Source organism: Zootoca vivipara, chromosome Z2, assembly GCF_965207765.1.
Source record: "Zootoca vivipara chromosome Z2, rZooViv2.hap1.1, whole genome shotgun sequence".
Taxonomy (NCBI): Eukaryota; Metazoa; Chordata; class Lepidosauria; order Squamata; family Lacertidae; genus Zootoca; species Zootoca vivipara.
This window is the reverse complement of record NC_142585.1, coordinates 43,387,167-43,412,631: the sequence shown is the minus strand read 5'-3', so window position 1 is coordinate 43,412,631 and position 25,465 is coordinate 43,387,167. Positions and strand designations below refer to the sequence as shown.

At 42.7% G+C, this 25,465-nt stretch overlaps 1 protein-coding gene across 2 annotated transcripts in view; it reads left to right on the top strand.

Annotated features, from left to right (window-relative positions):
- The window catches only part of ASTN2 (astrotactin 2), a 608,691-nt gene that overhangs the window by 316,962 nt on the left and 266,264 nt on the right, over positions 1-25,465 (top strand). The window lies entirely within an intron of this gene.

Below are 25,465 nucleotides of genomic sequence, written 5' to 3'. Positions count from 1 at the left end.
CACTTTCGCTCTTCAGATAATATCAGTCCTGCTCTAAATGCTTTTGCTATCCTTATATCAAATACTGTTATTTGCCTATTCAAGTGAAGTGCATGGTTAGCTCATCAAACCTTTCCCTGGCATTCTGTATATTTTAAATTATAAATAGTTTGGATTATTACCGTATTGGCCTGAATATAAGCCACACCCGAATATAAGCTGCACCTTTAAAATTGGAGGGAGAGTGGAAGAACCCCCCCCCCCAGAATATAAGCCACTCCATTCCTTGCTGCTCCTGGCTGCATACTTGGGGTGGGGGGAGCCACGCTGCGTTTTTAGTGGTCTTTCCTCTTCCCCACTTTCTCCCCGTCCATGGGGGAGAGGATGGGGAACTACGCACGGGGCAGCCACCGCTTTGCTACACTCCTGGCACTGTTTGCCCCACGCTCCTGGCTGCATACGGTAAGGTCGCGAATATAAGCCACACTTTAACTTTTCATGGCCAGAGTTTGGGGAAAAAAATGAGGCTTATATTCAGGCCAATAAGGTATTATTTCCTTTGTTGTTGTTGTTGAAAAACTGCTCCAACAGGGAGTGAAGGTTGTTTCATGATTGACAAAAGGGACAGCAAATCAGTGCTGTTCACAACTGTGCTCTGGGAAGGGGTTACTAGGGATTAATAAAATGTCTCCATAAGTATCATAGTGAGCTACGTTATGCACAAGAGCTCACTTCTGAATGTGTGTGTGTGTGTGTGTGTGTGTCTGTCTGTCTGTCTGTCTGTCTGTATGTGCAGGTCCACACCCATAGAAAATATCTTAGAATTTGCATATGAGAGCTCATAATTTGGATTGCTTTGAATCTCCAAATTCAGGTTCAGATGTTACTTTTCACTGCAATATAGGCAGGCTTGGTAGTAGACAAGGCTACAATTCACACACACACACACACACACACACACACACACACACACACACCAATGAAGAAATAATTATAAATGCTCCCACTTCCCAGACAACAGCAATGGTGTCCTGCCTCATAAGCTAACTGGTTAAATTAAATGTATCACTTGTGCTTCTATGCCCAAAGCCAGTTGATGAAGACTTGGATTGACAACCCACTACAGTATTTAGATTCAACACTATTGAGAAAAAAAACTATTTAAATACTCATTGGTAGGTGGTTAATCTTGCCCATAAGGAAAACAACAACAGTAGGGACAAGAATATGAGAGAGCTGCAGAAGGTCTGTGGTTGTGCCTCTGAAGAAGAGAACCACAACTTTAGAATACAATATGCGAAAAAAACTGGAGACTCAAATGCAACGAAGAGAAATTAGTTAACTGAACACCTCTGTGACACACAGCAGATGCTAAATTATTTAACATTTAATAAATGTGGTAATAAATATTTGATGTCGAATTATGGAAGCCTCCACAAATACATTGGGAACCAAAGAGTGATCTATTGTGTCTGTATTCAAACCTGAGCTCTTCTCAGGTGGAGATCAGCCTGAAAGACGGAATTGGTGTAGCATGCAATGATTTCTCCGTGTCTTTTTACTTGAAGGTAATCTTGATCACAGCTGCATAAGCTGCTGTGGAGATGTTAGTCTAGAATTAAGAGCTGGGTCTCTGTGTTTTGTTCACATTTCAAGAAAGAGCCAAATGTTTATCTCTTCCCTCCTCAGTTTTTACCCCCTCCTTCACCGTTTTCTTCATTATGTTGTTATTATTAAAGCACTTCTGACATAAGTGCCTAAAGGCAGTTTGCAGATCCTTCACAAAAACAGCTAAAGTGGATTTATAAGCAGTACAAAAGCAACTGAAAATAGGTTTTAAAACAATAGAGAATGAATACCTAAGGCAGAGGAGACCATTTCACCCAGCTAGAAAAGTTTGTTGAGACAAAAATGTCTTCAGCTGCTCCTGATGAGTACAGATAGTACTTTCCTGAAGCAATTTAGATTGTTATCTTTAGATTATTCCTTCCTCAAACAAAAAATGCAGATATTGTTGAACTTCTACGATGGGGGTAGCCAACATGGTGCCCTCCAGATCCATCATTCCTGACCCATGTACAGCTGGAGCTGATGGTAGCTGGAGGCTGGTCAGAAGGTGGATCAGGATCCACTGTTAGATGTCTGACATGCAGAAGATCAGCAAGGATTCCCTAGATCTAGGGAAGTAATAGTACCACTGTATTCTGCTCTGGTCAGACCTCACCTGGAGTACTGTGTCCAGTTCTGGGCACCACAGTTCAAGAAGGATACTGACAAGCTGGAACGTGTCCAGAAGAGGGCAACCAAAATGGTCAAAGGCCTGGAAACGATGCCTTATGAGGAGAGCTGGGTATGTTTAGCCTGGAGAAGAGAAGGTTAAGGGGTGATATGATAGCCATGTTCAAATATATGAAAGGATGTCATATGGAGGACGGAGAAAGATTGTTTTCTGCTGCTCCAGAGAAGCGGACACGGAGCTATGGATTCAAACTTCAAGAAAGAAAATTCCACCTAAACATTAGGAAGAACTTCCTGACAGTAAGAGCTGTTCGGCAGTGGAATTTGCTGCCAAGGAGTGTGGTGGACTCTCCTTCTTTGGAGGTCTTTAAGCAGAGGCTTGACAGGCATATGTCAGGAATGCTTTGATGGTGTTTCCTGCTTGGCAGGGGGTTGGACTGGATGGCCCTTGCGGTCTCTTCCAACTCTATGATTCTATGATTTCTTGCTCCCAATTCTTTAAAGACAGAAATATATATATATATATATATATATATATATATATATACACACACATACATACACATACATACACACACACACACACACTTCCACCCCACTGTGTAAACCAGGATGCTGAAATGAAGAAATCTAGCAGGAGTGAACTTTTGTGTGAAAGGCCTGCACAAAAAAATTTACTAAGCAAAATTATCAGCTTAGAATGTGCTCAGAGGTACCCGTTCTTTCATTCTAGCTTGGTATCTTTTCAACTTGGCACTGGTTGGTGGATCTTTGGGTTTCTAGGAAAACAACAGCGAAGTAGGTTCGGTAAGCCAGAAGGTTGCCCCCCCCCATACTCCCACCCCAGATCAAGGACATCTGTAAGGCAGCAGGCTGGGGAAGCCTGATGTAAGCCCTGTGCAAGTTGTTGTCCCAGGTTGATCTTTCAGCCTCTCTGGCAGGGTTCCTCTATTATTTTCTCTGACATCCATTGGAATATAAGACCTGCTTGCGAGGTTCCTTGGAGCACAGCCTGGCATCTAAGCTTTGTTTTACAGGCTTATTTTATACCTGCCACTGAACTGGATGCTCTCCTGACCATGTTGTGACATGTTGCATTAGCAGCAATGCCGCCAGGGCATTCCTTTGTTGGCATGGTAGCATCCCCACCCCCAGCCCTTATTTGTGAGCACACCGTATTCCTCTAGGCCTCTTATTAGCCAGACACCTTTGCCTGAAGGTCATGCTTTGCTAAGAGTTTAATGGAGGAAAATTGTCCAGCACCTGCATTGTGAAAATACTTAAGTTCTTTATAGCTCTCGGGGTGAAGGTCTCAGCATGAACCTTATGCCTTAATGAAGGTGTCTTGAGTGCAGCAGACATGTGGGGGTGAGGATTTTGTGGTGGTGGGGATGCTGATCTGCTTTTGTGTGCTGGTTCAGAAAAGGATTCTGCTTTCTAGAGATGATGGTATTTATAAAGGGTGTTTGTGTATAGGATTGTTTGGATCTTTGAGACTTCGTGAATGGGAATAATTACATGTCTTAAGCACAACCCCAGGTTCAGACAACATGCCAAGTTAAAATCTGGCTTAGCTACAGTCCCGCAGTAACATAAAAAGCCCAGGAAGGAGGAGCGAAGTATGTGCAAGCTCCCTCCAGAAAGCAGCATATTTATGCAATAACAGTGCACCATGATCATGAGTTTGACCAAACTGTGGGAGGCAGTGGAAGACAGGAGTGCCTGGCGTGCTATGGTCCATGGGGTCACAAAGAGTCGGACACGACTAAACGACTAAACAACAACAACAATGATTACTATTGGCCTAATTACTAGTGACTGTTCATTGCAGGAACACTAAACTGAGTGCAGAAGAGATAATGGAGGATGTATGGTTACTTGCACATCTGCTAGGAAAGCAGTGTGCTTAGGTTATTTCCCGATGTGTCTTTCTCGTAGTTTTGTACATTGTTTTCATTAATTTATGCGTATCTGTACACATGTTTGGGTTGGAGAATAGCATGACACAATTTGGAGAAGGGCAATGTTTTGAGAGATAAGTTGTACACCATTTTGCTTATTGGCTCAGGAAGTGTGAATTAGGCAAGTTTGCCTGAAAATGGAAACTGAATGGCTTTCCCTCCATCTCTGTGAAGGGAAACTCGGGGGGGGGGATACCTGATTCCGCTAGATTTCTTCTTCTTCTTCTTCTTCTTCTTCTTCTTCTTCTTCTTCTTCTTCTTCTTCTTCTTCTTCTTCTTCTTCTTCTTCTTCTTCTTCTTCTGCCTCTGCCTCTGCCTCTTCCTCTTCCTCTAGAGTTAAGGAATCTTTTGCATTTCTCTGCCTTCCTGCTTCAAAGCTTGTTGCATTTGCTCACTTTGCCAGCTTATTCTCACGTTGCACATTGGGAACTTGAGGGCCACTTGCTCTTCCACCAGTTCTAAAAAGACAATGTTTCTGTAATATTATTTATTTAATTCTTAGCATCTGCAGACATAAATCACAGGAGCAGAGACTTAGCTGTTGTGGTGACATGACTTATGGCTCTATCGTTATAGAAACCGTGGAGAGACAGAAAGGCCCTGTACTTGCCTGACATGCTCTAGAGGCGCTTTGATGGGAGCATCGGCTGGAAGGATGTTTTCTCTTTAGCTTGCTACAGATTCATCTTAATTTTTTTCCTCTGGAGTGAACTCACTTGCTTTTGGTTCATTGCATGGTCTCTGGCATTACACCATTATTCCCCCCCCCCCGGCCTTCTATCAGAAGTGGAAATATGCCGATTAGTGGTAGGGTGTGTAGATTGGCTGTGATGCCATTTAAGCATGTCCTCCTTAAAATTGACTTTGCCAGAGGGTCTTTGGATATTTCGATCAGGTGGCATGATTCAAACTCAGACTTGGACAGGATCTTGTTGCAGATCCCTGAAGACAAGTAAATGTATTTCATACTCTGTTCTCCTTCCTTGAAGTGGGAGCAATAGCTATCCACCTCAAGAATTCTTGTGAGGGTAAAATATCACAATGGTGTGAAACAATTTGCCTACCCCCCCTTGTGAATAATTGAACACCACACTGTCTCCCTACCATCTTTCAGGGAGGGGCTATTGCTCAGTGACAGAGCACATGCTTTGTAAACAGGTGGTCACAGGTCCAAACCTTCCCATCTCTAGTCAAAAGGATCAGATAGTAAATGATGGGGAAAACCTTCCCTGAGATCCTGGAGAGTTGCTGTCAGTCAGAAAAGGCAATACTAGACTATCAGACAAATCAACTCATTTTAAAGCAACTACCTGTTTTCCTTGGCTGATTCCAATCGCACCAATAAAAGAAAGAAAGAAAGAAAGAAAGAAAGAAAGAAAGAAAGAAAGAAAGAAAGAAAGAAAGACCACTACTACTACTACTACTACTACTTATTATGATTATTATTAGAATTTATATACTGCCCTATACTCACAGGTCTCAGGGCGGTTCACAGAATAAAATCAAAATAAACGGCCCCTGACCATCAGGTCCAGTCGTGTCCGACTCTGGGGTTGCGGCGCTCATCTCGCTCTATAAGCCGAGGGAGCCGGCGTTTGGAAAACCACAAAATACACGATCAAAATAACAACAGCAACAACCCAATAACACCCCCCCAAAAACCCCACATTTTAAAAGGGCATCAGATGTAATTACCATTATATACTTGGAAAATGGAAAGGAGCAACAAAAGATCTTCTGAACTAAGCACTTAAAGAAAGTATTAAAGAGAAAGTGAGATACAAAGCAATGGGTAAATTGAATTAACCACCAAGTAATTGAGTTAAATAGCTGAACTATTTAAAATTTTAAAAGATGATGCTGTTAAGGTGCTACACCCAATATGCCAGCAAGTTTGGAAAACTCAGCAATGGCCAGAGGATTGGAGAAGATCAGTCTACATCCCAATTCCAAAGAAGGGCAGTGCCAAAGAATGCTCCAACTACCGCACAATTGCGCTCATTTCACACGCTAGCAAGGTTATGCTTAAAATTCTACAAGGCAGGCTTAGGCAGTATGTGGACCGAGAACTCCCAGAAGTGCAAGCTGGATTTCGAAAGGGCAGAGGAACCAGAGACCAAATAGCAAACATGCGCTGGATTATGGAGAAAGCTAGAGAGTTCCAGAAAAACATCTACTTCTGCTTCATTGACTATGCAAAAGCCTTTGACTGTGTCGACCACAGCAAACTATGGCAAGTTCTTAAAGAAATGGGAGTGCCTGATCACCTCATCTGTCTCCTGAGAAATCTCTATGTGGGACAAGAAGTTACAGTTAGAACTGGATATGGAACAACGGATTGGTTCAAAATTGGGAAAGGAGTACGACAAGGTTGTATATTGTCTCCCTGCTTATTTAACTTATATGCAGAATTCATCATGTGAAAGGCTGGACTAGATGAATCCCAAGCCGGAATTAAGATTGCCGGAAGAAATATCAACAACCTCAGATATGCAGATGACACAACCTTGATGGCAGAAAGTGAGGAGGAATTAAAGAACCTTTTAATGAGGGTGAAAGAGGAGAGCGCAAAATATGGTCTGAAGCTCAACATCAAAAAAACCAAGATCATGGCCACTGGTCCCATCACCTCCTGGCAAATAGAAGGGGAAGAAATGGAGGCAGTGAGAGATTTTACTTTCTTGGGCTCCTTGATCACTGCAGATGGTGACAGCAGTCACGAAATTAAAAGACGCCTGCTTCTTGGGAGAAAAGCAATGACAAACCTAGACAGCATCTTAAAAAGCAGAGACATCACTTTGCCGACAAAGGTCCGTATAGTTAAAGCTATGGTTTTCCCAGTAGTGATGTATGGAAGTGAGAGCTGGACCATAAAGAAGGCTGATCGCCGAAGAATTGATGCTTTTGAATTATGGTGCTGGAGGAGACTCTTGAGAGTCCCATGGACTGCTAGAAGATCAAACCTATCCATTCTTAAGGAAATCAGCCCTGAGTGCTCCCTGGAAGGACAGATCGTGAAGCTGAGGCTCCAATACTTTGGCCACCTCATGAGAAGAGAAGAATCCTTGGAAAAGACCCTGATGTTGGGAAAGATTGAGGGCACTAGGAGAAGGGGACGACAGAGGACAAGATGGTTGGACAGTGTTCTCGAAGCTACGAACATGAGTTTGACCAAACTACGGGAGGCAGTGGAAGACAGGAGTGCCTGGCGTGCTATGGTCCATGGGGTCACGAAGAGTCGGACACGACTAAACGACTAAACAACAACAACAATTGAGTGAACAGGACAGCTTCATTCCTAAAATAGAGCAATGGTGCTTCCAGGGACAACATGCTTGGGAGAAAAAATTCCTTCAGTAGCACCTTAAAGACCAACTAAGTTTATATTTTGGTATGAGCTTTCGTGTGCATGCACACTTCTTCAGATACACAAACAAGCAAGCAGACTGGTGCTCTAATTCTTTTTCACTCCAGAAGTCTAGTAGCCAAGGAAATTAAAACCTTGCCCAAACCATACAACAGTCTGCTATGGACACTTGGCTTGCAACACATTATTTTCTTAGCTATAGAATGAATTGAGGAAGAAATTTAAAAAATAATTCTTTATTTGGCAAGTAAGAAGCACACAAATAAGAGATAAGAGATCTGTGGACAGCTTAAAACAGACAATCCTACAGGCTGGAATCTTTCTCAAGAAACATTAAAGGTTCTATTGAAGAAGTGTGCATGCACACGAAAGCTCATACCAAAATATAAACTTAGTTGGTCTTTAAGGTGCTACTGAAGGAATTTTTTTATTTTGCTTCGACTCAGACCAACACGGCTACCTACCTGTAACTATGCTTGGGAGAGATTTCCATAGTTGGGATGCAGCCATAGATAAAGACTTGTGCCTCCAGTTGCTGCCCATGTGATCTCCACAGTGAAAGAGGAGAGCCTCATCCGAAGATCTCAGAATTTAGAGTGCTAGAAAATTATTGCCAGTGCTCTTAGAACTTTGTAATGCCACCTTTTGGCTTCAGGACATTTCGTACACCTGTCTGAAAGAGGAGCTTCCTGCACAGCCTCTTTTTTTTCCTTGCTTCTAGTGCCGCTGAAAAAAAATGGCATAGCTTTGAGCAAGTCCTTTATCAGACCCTTTAATCAATGGTTACATTGAACCGTAGAGGGAGCTCCCTTCAAAGTCTATTGCTCTGTCAATAACAGCATCAACCGCCGCCGATAAAGGCATCCCTGCACTCCTGACAGCAGGCACCAGTGATGAATGGCAGATTTAACATGATGGAGCAAATTGATCATTGCTTTGCCGGACATTGCTTCACGTCACGGTGGTGCTGTCATCACCAGAGATAAATGCCCCATGCTGGGGAGATTACAGTTTCCTGGCCTTTGTTGTAAACCATAGAGATTACCTAGGTATAAGTCAGTACGGTAGGTCAGGAGAAAATATCTTCCAGCGAAATGGTAGGACTTGCTGGGCATTGGTACTGTACTGCTTGTGGATATATTGAATATTTAATTTGCACTGTCAATGTGCTCAGTAATGCGTACAACAGTTGTTGTTGTTTAGTCGTTTAGTTGTGTCCGACTCTTCGCGACCCCATGGACCATAGCACGCCAGGCACTCCTGTCTTGCACCGTACAACAGCAAAGTGACATGAATCATGTTCATACAGTTTGTGGCATAAGCCAGGCATGCAAACAAGAGAAGATTGGATCATATAATCATAGAATTCTACAATTTAGGACTCCGAGGGTCGTCTAGTTCAACCCCCTGCAGTGCATGAAACTCAGCTAAAGCATCCATGACAGATGGCCATCCAACCTCTGCTTAAACACCTCCAAAGAAGGAGAGTCCACCACCTCTTGTGGGAGTATGTTCCACTGCCGAACAGCTCTTAGTGTCAGAAAGTTTTCCTGCATGTTTAGTTGGAATCTCATTTCTTGTAACTTGAAGCCATTGCCTCGAGTCTTGCCCTCAAGAGCAGGAGAAAACAAGCATGCTCTCTCTTCTATGTGACAGTGCTTAAGATATTTGAAGATGGCTATCATATCTCCTCTCAGTCTCCTCTTTTCCAGGCTAAACATACCCAGATCCTTCAAGCACTCCTCATAAGGCTTGGTTTCCAGACCCTTGGTCATCTTTGTTGCCCTCCTCTGCACATGTTCCAGCTTGTCAACAGCCTTCTTAAATTGTGGTGCCAGAATTTGACACAGTATTCCAGGTGTGGTCTGACCAAGGCAGAATACAGTGATACTATTACTTCCCTTGATCTGGATGCTATATTTCTGTTGGTGCAGCCTAAAATGGCCTTAGTTGGTTTTTTTGCTGTTGGATCAGCCTGTTGACTCATGTTAAGCTTGTGGTCCACCAAGACCCCTAGATCCTTTCACATGTACTTTCTATTTTCCATTTCTTATACATGTCCTTCTTAAATCTTAGGTTATCTGTAGGTCTGTAGGCTCCTTATGCAACCACACAGACGGATTATCCCCTTGTTGCTTCTTCTATCTTCTGGGAAATGGTATTGTCAGTGAGGCAATGGAGGAATTTTTGGACCTTGCATTTTTATCAGAGTTTGACTCTGATAGTGTTAACTGACCAACTGACAACTGACCTATGTTGCTTCTCCAACCAAATAGGATAACAACAACAACAACAATTTATTATTTATACCCCGCCCATCTGGCTGGGCTTTCCCAGCCACAATTGGGTAATCAAGTCAGCTGTGCCTTGCCCAACCCCCTTGTGCTCCTCTGATTGGTGGGCATGGACTGCAGTCCTTGCATGGACTTCTTGTTCTCAGACCTTGCATTTATTCATATTAAACAAACAAGCAAGCAGACTGGTGCTCTAATTCTTTTTCACTCCAGAAGTCTAGTATGCCTCTTCTTTAATTTTTATCTTCTGATGGCCTAATTTAATATTTTTTTCCAGCTCTTTGTGATGTTTTTATTTTAAGGGTTCCAACATATCTCAGTGTCATACTAATCCACAGTCCATTTTCCTCAATTCCTCCCTCTTCTCCCCTTCCAGTCCTTCGGAAAACTAACTTTGGGTATATTAGCAGCCTTCTCTATTTGTAAATCCACTCCCCCAGCAATCTCATTAAGCAACCTCAGCTGGCAGGAGAAAAAGTGTCTTGCCTTGTCACTAACACCTCTTGTAATTCAATCTATTCAACTATTAGCTCTTCATTTTTCTCTGAGCATCAAAAATATTTTGAGCACAGGGTCTGCAGATTCAATATGGTCAGGCAAAAATGCCCCCCCCTCTGCCACCTGCAGATTCTACTTCTCCTATTTTTCTAATCAACAAACTAATATTTTTGTTGAATTCTTCCTTTACTTCTCGGATTACTTCTCAGAATTCAGATTGCGATACTACTTGCTGCTCTTTAAGCAACACTCGCAAAACGATCTAGGATCAGTGAGATATTCTGATCAATCCTAATTTACTACCTCTCCACCCTTAAGGGTTTAAAACGCAGCTATAAATTCCACAATGAGAGGAAGACTTACGGATTTGCAGAAGACGTACAACTTAAATTACAGACAATAAAGAGTCATAGTCTGTTGATATCTTTAAAGGCAATAGAACCTTTAATGCTTCTTGAGAAAGATTCCAGCTTGTAGGATTGTCTGTTTTAAGCTGTCCACAGATCTCTTATCTCTTATTTGTGTGCTTCTTACTTGCCAAATAAAGAATTATTTTTTAAATTTCTTCCTCAATTCATTTTATAGCTAAGAAAATAATGTGTTGCAAGCCAAGTGTCCATAGCAGACTGTTGTATGGTTTGGGCAAGGTTTTAATTTCCTTGGCTTCAGAGCTGTTCTACTCACCCAGGGCCCCAGACATGCTGTCTTCCGGATCCCTCCTGTGAGACACAGCTCTTAGAAAACTTCAAGAGGACGACCGCAAGATATACTCCTGACCCTAGAATGAATTTTCTGGCAGCTGGGAAACTTCTCAGCCATCATAAACACCACACAACTATCTCTTTCAGCATGGAAGGTGATAAGAGACTTCTAACTCACCACCATACCTCACTGGAACATCAATTTTTACCTATATACATTCGTACCTCGGAAGTCAAATGGATCCATTCCAGAAGTCTGTTCAACTTCCAAAACGTTCAGAAACCAAGTCGTGACTTCCAGTTGGCTGCAGGAAGGTCCTGCAGCCAATTGGAAGCCGCAGAAGCCTCATTGGATGTTCAGGTTCCAAATAATGTTCGCAAACCGGATCACTCACTTTCGGGTTTGTGGTGTTTGGGAGCCAAAACATTAGACTCTCAAGGCGTTTCATAATCAAGGTACAGTACAACTGTACTCTTAATCTGCCTTCCGTGCTCCAAGTCATTGATCTGTTCACAATTGCACACATCCTTTACATATAATGCTACTCCTACTCCCTTCTTGTTTGGTCTTTTTCTTTTGAATAGGTTATGTGTCTCAATTTCTACATTCCAGTCATGTGTCTTATCCCACCAGGTTTTAGTAATGCTTATTAGATCATACTTGCCATCCTGAATTAAGAGCTCAAATTTGTCTTGTTTGTTTTGCATATTCTGTGCATTGGTATAGAAACAACTGAAACTATGAGTCATTCCCTTCAGCTGCTTTCTTCCAGTAGTATACTGTCCTTTAGCAGGTTTATGCTTGATAAAAAGATGTATAGGAAGGAGATGCTTACTCATTCTCTTCTATGACATGAAGTCAAAATTTCCATTGGATTGGAGGACTCTTTGTCTGAGCTGTAATACTTTGGACTTGACAGGTAAACTTTTGACATGTAGGGTATGTCCGTGTGTTTATCTATATATAGAATTTTCCTCAGAATGGGCAAGGCTAGGTTATGAAATAATAGTGTGTGTACACACACACACACACACACACACAAGCTGAATTTTTATACCATCAGCATGGATGCTGCAAAAAAATTGTATGTATGAGTGGCACACGTTCCATAATAAATATTTGCTTGAAAGCACCTTCTGTATCCCACCTGTGGTAGAAGCACAGCTGTTTGGGAAGAGAGATAGGGAATACTTTGCCCTTTGAAATTTGAGTGGTTCTGTCTTTGGATACAGTGGTACCTCGGGTTACAAACACTTCAGGTTACAAACTCTTCAGGTTACAAACTCTGCTAACCCAGAAATACGGTAGTGCCTCAGATTAAGAACTTTGCTTCAGGATAAGAACAGACATTGTGCTCTGGTGGCGCGGCGGCCCCATTAGCTAAAGTGGTGCTTCAGGTTAAGAACAGTTTCAGGTTAAGAGCGGACCTCCGGAATGAATTAAGTTCTTAACCAGAGGTACGACTGTACTGGTTAGTGAAAACTGTTATTCCAGCAGGCTTTAGCCTGCCAGATAGATTAGGTTTAATTTAATATTGTGGGTTAACTGCTGTGGATGTCTTTTTGTACTTGGTTTATGATGCATCCACTTCATCAGGCACATCTGATGAAATGGGCTGCAGCCTATGAAGGTTGGCGCTTCGAATCCCCGCGACGGGGTGAGCTCCCGTTGTTCAGTCCCAGCTCCTGCCCACCTAGCAGTTCAAAAGCACGTCAAAGTGTAAGTAGATAAATAGGTACTGCTCCAGTGGAAAGGTAAACAGTGTTTCCATGCGCTGCGCTGCTTTCGCCAGAAGCGGCTTAGTTATGCTGGCCACATGACCCGGAAGCTGTACACCGGCTCCCTCGGCCTATAGAGCGAGATGAACGCTACAACTCCAGAGTTGTCCGCGACTGGACTTAACTGTCAGGGGTACCTTTACCTTTACCCCTGTGCGCAACGCACACACAGGGAACGCACACTGCTGCTGATGCCCAAGCAAGTAGTTACTCCGCTGTTGTTTGTGTTAGACTAATGTCAACACCTTGATTTAGGGGGCAGTAACACATAGACCACCATTGCAGATTATTCAGAATATTAAGCCTTCAAAACGCTAAAATCACCTGTACTAGAAATAAATGTAATGTTTGAAGCGGCCCCGGAAGCGGCTGGATGATTTTTCAGATGACTTCATCCTTTTTGTTCTTACTCATGCCTTTGCCCTTGTGTTGGGCATTCTTGCTAAATCGTGTATGGTGTGTGCAGTCCTTTTAAACAGCGTGGCTGAAAGCATAAAGGACCAAGCTGAGACAAGGCTCTGTAAATCTGCACTGAGAATTGCAATGGGTGGATGGTGGAGGATATTCACGTCAAATACATTTTCTTTGCCTTTGAAAACTTCTAATACATTTCAGTCTCTGCCAAAATACCACCATACAATCCATCTGAATCTGCTCATAACCTGTCTCTGCATTGCTCCACTTTAATAATAATCTGCACATATATGGTCTTTTAATATGATAATGTTGCTAGAAAATGTTTGATAGATACTTTAATAAATGGTCAAGTAATTGATGACCCACTGGACTGTGTAATCATTCCTTTTAACCAGCTGTTTGCTCTGTTATTATAGATTGTGCTTGGCTAGGCTGGACTCTGGTTTTTAGGCAGGTATACTCCAAAGAACAAGTTGTGTGTGTGAGTGTGTGTGTGGGTGTTCTCAGTGCTTTCTGTTCTCTTGACAGTATTTTGCAGGGGGGATTCAAGCACATGCCTGCATGGTGGTAATAATAATAAAATAATAATAATAATAATAATAATAATTATTATTATTATTAATTGTAGCCCGCTCATCTGGCTGGGTTTCCCCAGCCACTCTGGTCGGCTTCCAACAAAGATTTAAAATACAGTGGTACCTCTACTTACGAATAACTCTACTTACAAATGTTTCTACTTACGAATGGAGCTCTGTCCGCCATCTTGGATGCGGTTTAGATAGGATTTTTTCTACTTACGAATTTTTAGATAGGGTTGCTTCTACTTACGATTTTTTTCTCCCAATGCATTCCTATGGGATTCGACTTTCAATTTTTTTCGACTTACAAATGTGTGTTCGGAACGCATTTAATTCGTAAGTAGAGGTACCACTGTACATTAAAATGTCACACATTAAAAACTTCCCTGAACAGGGCTGCCTTCAGATGTCTTCTAATTGTCAGGTAGTTATTTATCTCTTTGACATCTGATGGGAGGGCGTTCCACAGGGTGGGTGCCACTACCGAGAAGGCCCTCTGCCTGGTTCCCTGTAGCTTTGCCTCTTGCAGTGAGGGAACCGCCAGAAGGCCCTCGGCACTGGACCTCAGTGTCTGGGCAGAACAATGGGGGTGGAGACGCTCCCTCAGGTATACTGGGCTGAGGCTCACCTGTCAGGGATGCTTTAGCTGATGTTCCTGCATTGCAGGGGGTTGGACTAGAGGACCCTTGGGGTACCTAACAACTCCTAAGATTCTATTATTCTAGATCAACTAAATGCCACTTGGCTTTCCCAACTGTGTGCAATGATTGTAAAGTAGACCTGAAGAGAGGGCATTCTGGTCTCATAGATGCCCTTGCCTAGTGTGCCTGGAGGTATAGTAGGCAGGTGTGTGTGTCTTGATTTTAATTTAAACACTATGTTGTGGTACTCCATTCCATAGGCTTACTTGCTTGTATGTCAGTCTACCAAGTTAAAAGTTAAAACTTATAAACAAAGATGCATGCACATGCACCAGAATGTGTTGCTCAGGCATAGGCAAACTCGGCCCTCCAGATGTTTTGGGACTACAACTCCCACGATCCCTAGCTAACAGGACCAGTGGTCAGGGATGATGGGAATTGTAGTCCCTAAAGCAGGCATCCCCAAACTTCGGCCCTCCAGATGTTTTGGAGTACAATTCCCATCATCCCTGACCACTGGTCCTATTAGCTAGGGATCATGGGAGTTGTAGGCCAATACATCTGGAGGGCCGAAGTTTGGGGATGCCTGCCCTAAACCATCTGGAGGGCCGAGTTTGCCTATGCCTGGTGTAGCTCATATTTCCGAGAGGTAAGGGTTTTAAGAAATCACCTGGTATTGCGCAACTCCTGATAAAATGTTTGAGAATTAGCATGGCAGGGCAGGGTGGGGGGTGGGGATGATAAAGAAACAGAGGAGGGGAGTTCAGTACTGTACTTTGGGCCTCGTCCGCTGAGGCTTTGCTGAGATATATGGGGTGATGAAAAGATTTACTGCCAAACATGTGCCTCATTCTCATCACAGCAGGTCTACACTGGAGAGCTTTGTGTGTGCTCAAGATTTCAACCCCTCCCCCCGTCCTTTGCATTCAAAAGTGATCTGAGGCCAAAACAGCCTTATGTGACTTTTCCTGATGACACACTGTTTGGACTCTCATGCTCTCTATCTTCTTCAGAGTATACTTCTGCTTCGAAGAGCCTGAAGCTTTGAGCCTCTGTACCCTGTTCCTTATTCCCTATGTCACCATGATAGTTCAACAGAGAAAGTTACTGCAAGTGCGACAGCCTAGCCAGAACCAGCAGCTCAGGCTGCCATTGTGACATCTGCATGTGTTGGTGGGCTCTCCAGTTTCTCCTGCGGCATCCACACAAAAAAATGGAAATATTCCCTTGGAAATTCATAAAGCAGAGAGCGTTCTTCTCTCTTCTCGCTCAGTTCCTGTTTGCACTGACTCAGCCTTTCCTACATTGAACATGCCCCCTTAAACATGCATTTGTCACTGGTACCTATGTCGTTTTCTCCAAATGTGCCCACAGACCCCAAAATGTTGGGAACCCTTGAGCTAGAGGACCTAGAACATCATCATCATCATCATCATCATCATCATCGTAGTGAAGATGACGTATTTATTTATACCTAGACTTTTCTGTTGATAGACTCAAGTCAGCTCGCAAATAAATTAACAGCTAAAAACAAAAGGGGGAAATACAATCATGAAAACAAACAATAATAGAATGTGTGTGTGTGTGAGAGAGAGAGAGAGAGAGTGCACACATGTGCGCACGCACGCGCACACACAAATCAATGGTTGGACTTGGCAGCTTCTTGTGTTATGCATTACTTTGCCATTGAAAAGCAAAAGACTCCTGGCAGAATCCTGCAATTGTACTGTATATATTGAGAATAATTCAATTTGATTGCCACAGAACTACATTTAGCAAGCCCCCTTGAGAGAACACAAACAGCAGTTTTATGCTGCAGAAATAATAATAATATTTTAATCTGATTTAGGTAAAAGAGATAAAACCTAAGCTAGGGAGCTGAAGGTTTGGATGTTACTCACACACATCCCAACAAAGGAAGAAAAAAGGAAGAGCGAAGCCATGTTTCAGGAGCAGTATCCATGTCTTCATGGGGGCTTCTAAAGGTCCCATAAACGCTACTTCTCAATTGACAGAGAGATTAAGATTCAAGGATAAATGAGTGAAGCTTAATGGGGTGGTTAGTGTTCTGCAAAGCCAGCTCTAGGTTTCAGAGGAAGTGCAGTCATTGAGAGGGTGGATTGGAGGCTTATGTGGGGTTAAACCTATCACATTTCTGCCCTTTCCTTGGCAGGCATAACAAATGCATTTGAATCAGTGTAAGCATTCTATTAAGGCTTGGATTTGCTGACCTTGGCAGGGGCTCTCTAATTACTTTGGGCTTTTCCCCTGATGGGGGAGAGCAGGGAAGGTTGTGAATGGAGTAAAGGGCATGGCTTGCATCTTGGGGAATGGGGAGTGGTTATTGGGAATAAATGACATATTTTATTGTCCAGGAAATGAATCCTTCTAGCATACTGTTTGTACAGTCTCACAAGCTTCTTCTGGCTTCAAGGCCTCTCTCCCTCCACCCCCACCTCCTTTCCCAAAGAGAGAGAAATACAATATGACCCCGTTTAAGTCATCTTAACTAACTAACTAACTAACTAACTAACTAACTAACTAACTAACTAACTAACTAACTAAAACAGCTAACAGATTGAGGTTGAATCCTGATAAGACAGAAGTACTGTTTTGGGGGGACCGGGTGTGGGTGTGGGGGACTCCCCGATCCTGAATGGGGTAACTGTGCCCCTGAAGGACCAGGTGTGCAGCCTGGGAGTCATTTTGGACTCACAGCTGTCCATGGAGGCACAGGTTAACTCTGTGTTCAGGACGGCTGTCTACCAGCTCCATCTGGTACGCAGGCTGAGACCCTAGGCTCTGTGCCCAGTCTGGCTAAACCAATTGCATTCCCTTAAATCTGCCTCTGGATTCAGGGAGCAATTGTGAAGCTTCCTAGGAGGTTGCTGCCTGTTCTTCATGTAGGGATGAACTTGGTTTTTCTGGCCTGCTCTGCCCATCACCCATTTACTTTTTCCAGACTTGTGTTTAAAATATTTTCCAGGAAATGTTTGGGCAAGAAAGGGGGAAGGAGATGAAATATGGGCTATCAAAGGAAAATAGGAGCATATGAGGGGGGGGGCATTTATTTCACAAAATACTCCTCTTTACACCTTTCCACGTTGTCTTTTCACATTTACTTTCCAGCCTGTAAAATCCAGTATGGACCTAGTCTACCTCCCTTTACTCCTTCGCTTTTTATTCTTACCCTTTCAGTGCATGGAAGGTACATTAGAAGCAGAATAAATTCAGCAAAGCACACTTATACAAATTCTTGTATTGGCAGTAATAATTATTATTATCATTGCAAAGTACACATTGCTCTGCCCACACAGCATTTCTCCAATTTCCCATTTGCTATCTTTGCACTTGACCAAATAATACTAGTGTAATAAAACACTGCTTGAGCAAACTGGGTGTGTAAACAAATGCCTTCTCCCCTTCTGAGATCCCGATTTGATGACTGTCATGTGCTACTTTGACGAATGTTCAGTCTGTGACCGTAAATAAAATTGAATTGAAATTTAAATGGCAACGAGCTCGGAATGCATCTGTAAGCTTAATAACTGGAACATGGTTTTTTTTGTGTGTGTGCATAAAACTCAGATTTTTGTCTCCCAGTTAGCTTTCACTCATCCCCAAAGTTCAGGCTATAAGTAAAAACACGTTCATTTGGAATATCTGGCAATTGGCGGTTGTCCTTAAGTGTCCATAAAAATCCTCGTGTTTATATCACTGCTTCTGCTGAGGGTCTTATGTTTATTGTTAAATTAAGCCTTTTCTATCGCCCTTTTGTTCTGTCCCTGGAGAAGCTTCCTTGTGGATCCCAATGGATGAAGAGTTGGGATATAATATCTACCCCAACGAACAAACAAACAAATTATTGTGGTTCCACTCTGAATTCCACCAGCGTTAGAATTTATTTCTCTTTGTCTGTTACAAGAGTTCTGGAGATGCCTGCCTGGTTTCTCAATCCAACATGTCTCAGTTTTATCATGTGGTCGGATGCCTCAGAAAGGGATGTCTGCCACAGGCCTCATTCTTTCCTCAAGCAACAGGTTTCCTGGGCGTCTCCCAGCTACAAACTCTGCATCAGAGAGGACTCCATTAATATTCTGGGAATTGCAGCAAAGATTGACTGCCTCATTAGCAGGCATCGTGTGGAACCCTGACAATAATTAACAACTCAACGGTCTTATTTGCTGGCCTATCACAGAAGTATTCAATCAAAAATGTAATTTGCTCAGCGCACCCATTTAGCATGGGGAGAATATTCCTTCAAAGTTTTAAATAGACTAATTAAGAGGGAAGAAATACAAGCAGAAAATTATTAACAGTATAGTTTTAATGGGAAATTATTGGAGCGTATTAATAATGCAATAACCATTTTTAACAGCTGTCTGTCAGTTTGTGGGCCAGGGGTAATTAAATTAGCTGCAAAGGGTTAGTCAAATTAGGTTTGGGGCTTAACGAGGATACTTCAGGCTTCATGGACTGATGTGTGACAAAGAACAATCTGCCATTGGAGCGTGGATGGCAATTGTTTAATAGGCAAAGGCTCCTCCCTCCCTTCTGTCTTTCCCCAAATAGTTGGAAATCGGCTTTGATTGAAACTTGTAATTTATTTAGTGAACACAAACTGAACCAAGCTATAAAGAAGAATAGATATGATTAACATCATTTTACAATTTTATCAAACACTTCACTGCCTGAGGCTACCAAAGCAGTGTACAAGATAAAAATGAAATGCAAACAACAACAAATAAGTCTGAAAACAATGGAAACAATTCATGCAGTTGCACAGTTAGATAACCCCTTGGCGTATTAGATAATCCCTTGGCATACCTTTCAACAAATATACTAGCTTTGGCAGTACCGTGTAGCTTTGGCAGTCTTGGGTTAGTTTTGAGGAAGGTGCAGCATGGATAGAGATGTGTAAAGGAAAGGGGAGCATCACATGCCTTCACTCTTATAGGAAAATTATGAGCAGTATAGATTATTTTAATGGTATCATTGCCTCCCATCTGCAGTTTCACCATCTGTTCTTCTCCAATTATGGATGCAAAAACCCAGCATGGTTTTTCCATTTCAGCAGTAGAGAATGATATATAAGTGCTATAAAAAGGATGCATATTCTTTGAACAATACAGTCGGCACCTGGGTGTACATTCTTTGAACAGAGCATTTAACACCTGCACTCCTTTTCTCACACTTGAGGCTCCCATCAGCAGGAATCCCCTTTCTGAGATCAGTATGACTTTAGCACCTGCCACTCTGAATTCCTGAGGTGGTGGATGCCAGAAAAACATATTGTGCCATAAAGCTGATACTGCTATGTGAGTTGACTGAATTACTGCTGAGTAAAAATATGTGTGCTGCAGAAAGCATCCCAAATGCTAACAAAATTAATCTCAGGACAGTGATTAAGATGAGAGTTGGGGAACCTCAGTTCCAGCGGAGAGGGAGTGATGTGGTCCTCCAGTTCCACCCGTTTATTGCCTTTGAGACCACCCATCACTGGCATGTGGCCCTTGGAAGGTTACCCAGAAGTGAACGCAGCCCTTGGGCTAAAAATGTTTCCTTGCCCCTGCTTTTGACCATGAGCCTGAACGGGTGGGTTGGAGCCTACAAGTGGATTGTGCCCTGAGCTATGATGGGTTGCACTAGTTCCACCTTTATTTTGTAAGAGAAGGTGAAGATATTAAGAAGGAGAGGGGGAAAGGGGGAAATAGAAAGGAGAAAGAGAAGAAAATTAGGGAATGAAAAATGTATACTACTACTGCTACTATTACTAATACTATCATCATCATCATTTTCAAAGTGGGTCTCATGTTGCAGGTTATTGGGTTAGCTCTGCATGTCTAATTGCATGCCCATAAGTAACATCCAACCCAGAAGCCATTTTATCTGGCTCCTGGTGGCCATTTCAGCAGGATATGCCCTATTCTGCAACTGTGAACTGAACGCTACCTCCACAGAGAAGGTAGAAAAACAGACCCATGTCCCAGAATTGGCACCATTTTCTCAAATGGAAGTAGGGGGATTTGAGGAGTCAATACATAGAGCATACAGAATTAAGTCAGCATCTGCAAGAGGTAGGAAACTTACAGGGAAGTGTTTAAAACAATTCTTCTCAAGAACAATTAGAGATAGAATTCTTCAAGCTCGCTTTCAAAACAATCTGTAAATAGACAGTCAAAGGATTATGATATTAAAGTATGTTCCAATAAGGATTCTTAACAAGAAAAAGGTTTACAGGTTTCTGGTAGATGCATTGAAGAACCAGAATATTCATTCCCAGAAGGCGTACCCTTCACATATAAATCTAAGAGATAAAGATGTAGAGAGCTAGAAAAAGCTTGAGTTTTGGGAGAAATACAAAGAGGATCTAGAACAAGAGGAACTGGAAGATGACTAATGAGGTACAACAAAGATAAACAACAATACTAAAAATAAAGAAGCTGTGACATATTAAAACAATGGATTATAAAATAATGTCATGGAATGTAAATGGACTTAATAACAAGATTAAGAGAAATAAGATTGCATGTGTACTGATAAAACAGTAACTAGATATAATCTGCCTACGAGAGACACAATTAAAAAGACACACAGGAAACTTTTGGTGAATAAAAGACTGGGTCAGGAATTTATTGCAGTGGATATATATATAAACCCAAAATTGGACCCAAAACAAATTTTTAAAGATGGAGGATTATCGGTGTGGAGGCAACAATAGTAGGAATTAAGAGAATATTAGTGGGTTTCTAGGCAACAAATGAAAAAAAAGGCAGAATTCAATAAAAACCTGGAGGACAAACTTTTTGAAAAATATTATGGGAATATTATCCTATTGGGGGACTTTAATGGAGTGGTCTCAAGTGAAATGGACAGAACAACTAGATCAACTAATGAGACAAAAGTGTTATTTGAGTTAACATAGAGTATGGAGTCTCCTCCAGCACCATAATTCAAAAGCATCAATTCTTCGACGATCAGCCTTCTTTATGGAAGTGAGAGCTGGACCATAAAGAAGGCTGATCGTCGAAGAATTGATGCTTTTGAATTATGGTGCTGGAGGAGACTCTTGAGAGTCCCATGGACTGCAAGAAGATCAAACCTATCCATTCTGAAGGAAATCAGCCCTGAGTGCTCCCTGGAAGGACAGATCGTGAAGCTGAGGCTCCAATACTTTGGCCACCTCATGAGAAGAGAAGAATCCTTGGAAAAGACCCTGATGTTGGGAAAGATGGAGGGCACTAGGAGAAGGGGACGACAGAGGACGAGATGGTTGGACAGTGTTCTCGAAGCTACGAACATGAGTTTGACCAAACTGCGGGAGGCAGTGCAAGACAGGAGTGCCTGGCGTGCTATGGTCCATGGGGTCACGAAGAGTCGGACACGACTAAACGACTAAACAACAACAACATGGACCTACAAAATATTTGGAGGCTTAAATTCTCATTTGTTAAAGAATTCATACACTATTCAGCTAGCAAAAAAGCTATGGGAGATTATGTATGATCTGGATATCTAAGTTTATTACTAATTACTTTAAAAAAATTGGGAAATACAGCCTATAACTTTATTAGATCACAACCTGATATATGCTCTTATGACAGGTGGACAAAAGACTTCATACATATGGAGTTTGAATGGCAGTCTATTAAGGAAAACTGAGATAATGCGAAAGGCTCGGTCACTTGGGGAGTTGGGCAGCAAAAGCCACCCCCTTTCCTATAACAGTGGACTTGCAAGAAAGCGAGGGTATTTTGGGAAATGATACATGATTAGATAAAAACAATATTTAAAATGAGATTATAAGGGCAGAAATCCCCTTTATGTTAAATCCCCTCAGAATGTTAAAGTTGTTTACCGGTATGTACGTTACATCAGCAGCTAGGATTCTATATACAGTACACAGAAATGAAAGGAAGAAGAAGTTCCGACTGAAGAATAATGGATAAGTAAGATAATGGACTATGCAGAACTGGCAAAATTAACAGCAAAATTAAGAGAATCTAATGAGTGTTTTATTGAAGAATGAACGCCTTTTTTGGACTGTGTGAAGAAATATTATAGTATGATGAACTTGCAAGCAGGATTTGAGCTATGAGCAACAGAAGTAATTAGATTTCAGTGGCACCTCTGGTTACGAACTTAATTTGTTCCGGAGGTCTGTTCTTAAACTGTAAGCATTATTATCCTGAGGCTCACTTTCACTAATGGGGCCTCCCGCTGCACGCGCACCTCCAGCACATGATTTCCGTTAATTTGTTTATAAAACTAGCTGACCCTCCCGCACATTGCTGTGAGTTAGCCCTGTGGCTGGCCCCACCCTGTGATGATCCATGACACGTTGCTATGTCTGACTCAGGGTCATAGCTGTCAAGTTCTTCCCCTTTTTTAAGGGAAATTCCCTTATGCTGAATAGGCTTCCTTGCTAGAAAAGGGAAAACTTGACAGCTATGCTCAGGGTCAATGTTTCCCAGGAAAGGGGGAGGATGTGTCCGTTTCCCCCTGGACTATGTGGTTCCCCCCCCCGTTGTGTCTCATCCCTGTGTTTACTCCCATCCTGTAGCGACCCATGAGGTATCCCTCCCCTCCCCCCACCCTGTGGCTCCCCCCACCCTACGTCAACCCATGACCTATTTGGGCCCCTCCTCCACCCATGTGAGGGGGGCCTCCGCCCTGTATCTCCATTCCTCGGCCCCGGCCTGACTCTGTGGGTTGTCTGACAATGGCCGCCTTGGTGGTTTCAGTTGCTCAGTCATTATTTGGTGCCGCCCTTCAGAGCTTTTGCTGGTGACAGTGCGTGGTCTGCCTTTCTATTGGATGCTGCTGGAGTCTTCAAAGCTTCTGCTGGTGATGTATAATTTGTGCGCCACTTTTTGTGTTTAATCATTATTTCAGGTGTGAAAGGTGTGGTTTTTTGGAAAAAACTTTATGCCAGATCCCTCCCTGATGGGCAAGGTACGGTTTGCCCTAATTTGATGCAATTCAGTTCAGCGGTTATGGTGCAAGGGTGTTACCTCCGCACAAACAGTGTCTGTCTGTCTATCTATCTATCTATCTATCTATCTATCTATCTATCTATCATCTATCTATCTATCTATCATCATCTATCTAACAGGCTCATGTCCCTTAGAGAAGTGAGCGTCTTCAAGCACACCAGTCTCAAGGGGAGAAAGAGTCTTGCAAGTGGTCACACCAGCTGGTGGGGTGTGTGGGACCTTTAGTTGAACTATATTTGCAGCTTTCATCTGGTCACAGACCCCTGGTACTGTACACAAACCCTTGTCCTGCCTTTGGTGATCTGCAGCCATAGCCTTACCAGTGCTTTCATAGCCTTACCAGTGCTTTCAAAGCTTTCTTTCTTAGTTTCACGTAAGAACTTCTGGTGTAGCATGTAGGACTTGAGTTAGGACATTACAGTTGTGGACTAGGAAGGTTTTCCGCTGAAATGCTTGTTGGAAAAGGAAGGTCTTCGGTTGGCATTGAAAAGACAACAGAGTTGCTGCTTCCATCCATCTGTCTCAGGAGACAATGGGAGAGTGTGCCTTCAGGGGTAAAGTCAAACTGTTGAAGAGCTGTAGCTATAGAGACCAGGCCTGGGGGAAGACATGTTTTATTGCAGCTGGGGCAGATTTCAGCATTGGTTTTGCTACTACCGTTGCACCATGGCATTTCTACTCTCTGCACTCTCAGAGTTTGTGCTTGCAGCTTGCTTATTATTTAATGGAAGGGAATTCCAAAAGGTAGGTGCCAGAACACTAAAGGCCTGATTCCTGTATTCTGTAGAATGGGCTTCCTGTTAAGATGGTACGGTATCTGCAGGAGGCTCTCACCTGTAAATGCAACAATTGATTGGCTATCATATGAAAAGGTGGGTAGAGATGAGGGGGAGGTAACTCCCACATTTGACCTGCATTTTGTTTCCTCCACACCTTCAAGTATTAAACCTAGTTGAGGGGGAAGTTTTTTTGGGCACCGGACGCAATTTGGCAGAAGCATGTTGATTTGACAGTACAGTTAGATCCTCCCCCCCCACACACACCCTTGATATGTCAACAAGGCAGGAGCATGTTCAACAGATATGGCTGTCAAGTCTAGGATGAGTCATTGTTGCCTCCTTTAAATGTGGGGTCCTGTGCGTTGAATACTAATTATAGTTGCCCCCTTGGCATTCTTCTGTTGGAGGCAGCCCTGTGAATGAAGAGTGAGAAATAAGACATATGTAACTCAGGAAAGCAGAAGGGAGAAGGGAAATTGTGTTCTGTTGGCATTTTCCTTTTGAAACCTCCTGCCCTCTCCTTTTCTACAAGCGCCTCCCTCGCTTGGGGGGGTGTAAGTGGGGAGGAATAGAGAGCTGGAGAGGAAGAAGGGGGAAAGTGGGGGGTGGGGTGGGGGGCTGACGTGCTGCAGATGCAGTTCCTTGCTTGAGTGTTTTGTTGTTTGGTTCTTGATGCTTTTCAAGACTCCTGCCTTCTAATCCACAATTGAAATCCTATGAATAAAGGTAATAATAAGGGGGGCAGGAACTATTCAGAGTCACAGTGCTTGCAGGAGCTCTTAATAGGAACAAGTGGAAGCCTGATTTATAATAATAGTCATGGGGCTCCATCTAGCACTTTACCTCCACATCTTCAAATACCTTTAAAAAGAGAGAGAAAGAAATGGTATGCCCACCCCCGTGACTTAGGAACCTGTCGATTAAACCTTCTTTACAAGTAGTAGAGAAACTGTGTTATTAAAGTGGATTGCTCAAAGTTTTGCATTGGCTGCGGCTTGCACACCCATTATTTTATCTGTACTGTGACCGTCATTGTGTGTTTTGTGAAGTTTTTACTGTGCTGTTGGTGCTTTAAGCACTACAACCAAATGGTGCAGGTGTACCTATAAAGCAGATCATGTGGGACTCCCAAATCCCATCAGTGCCAGCCATTATGGCCAGTAGGTGGGGTGATGGGAGTTGTAGTCCAGCAACATCTGCAGGGTTGCAGGTTTATCGTCCTTGTTTCATGGGCTCA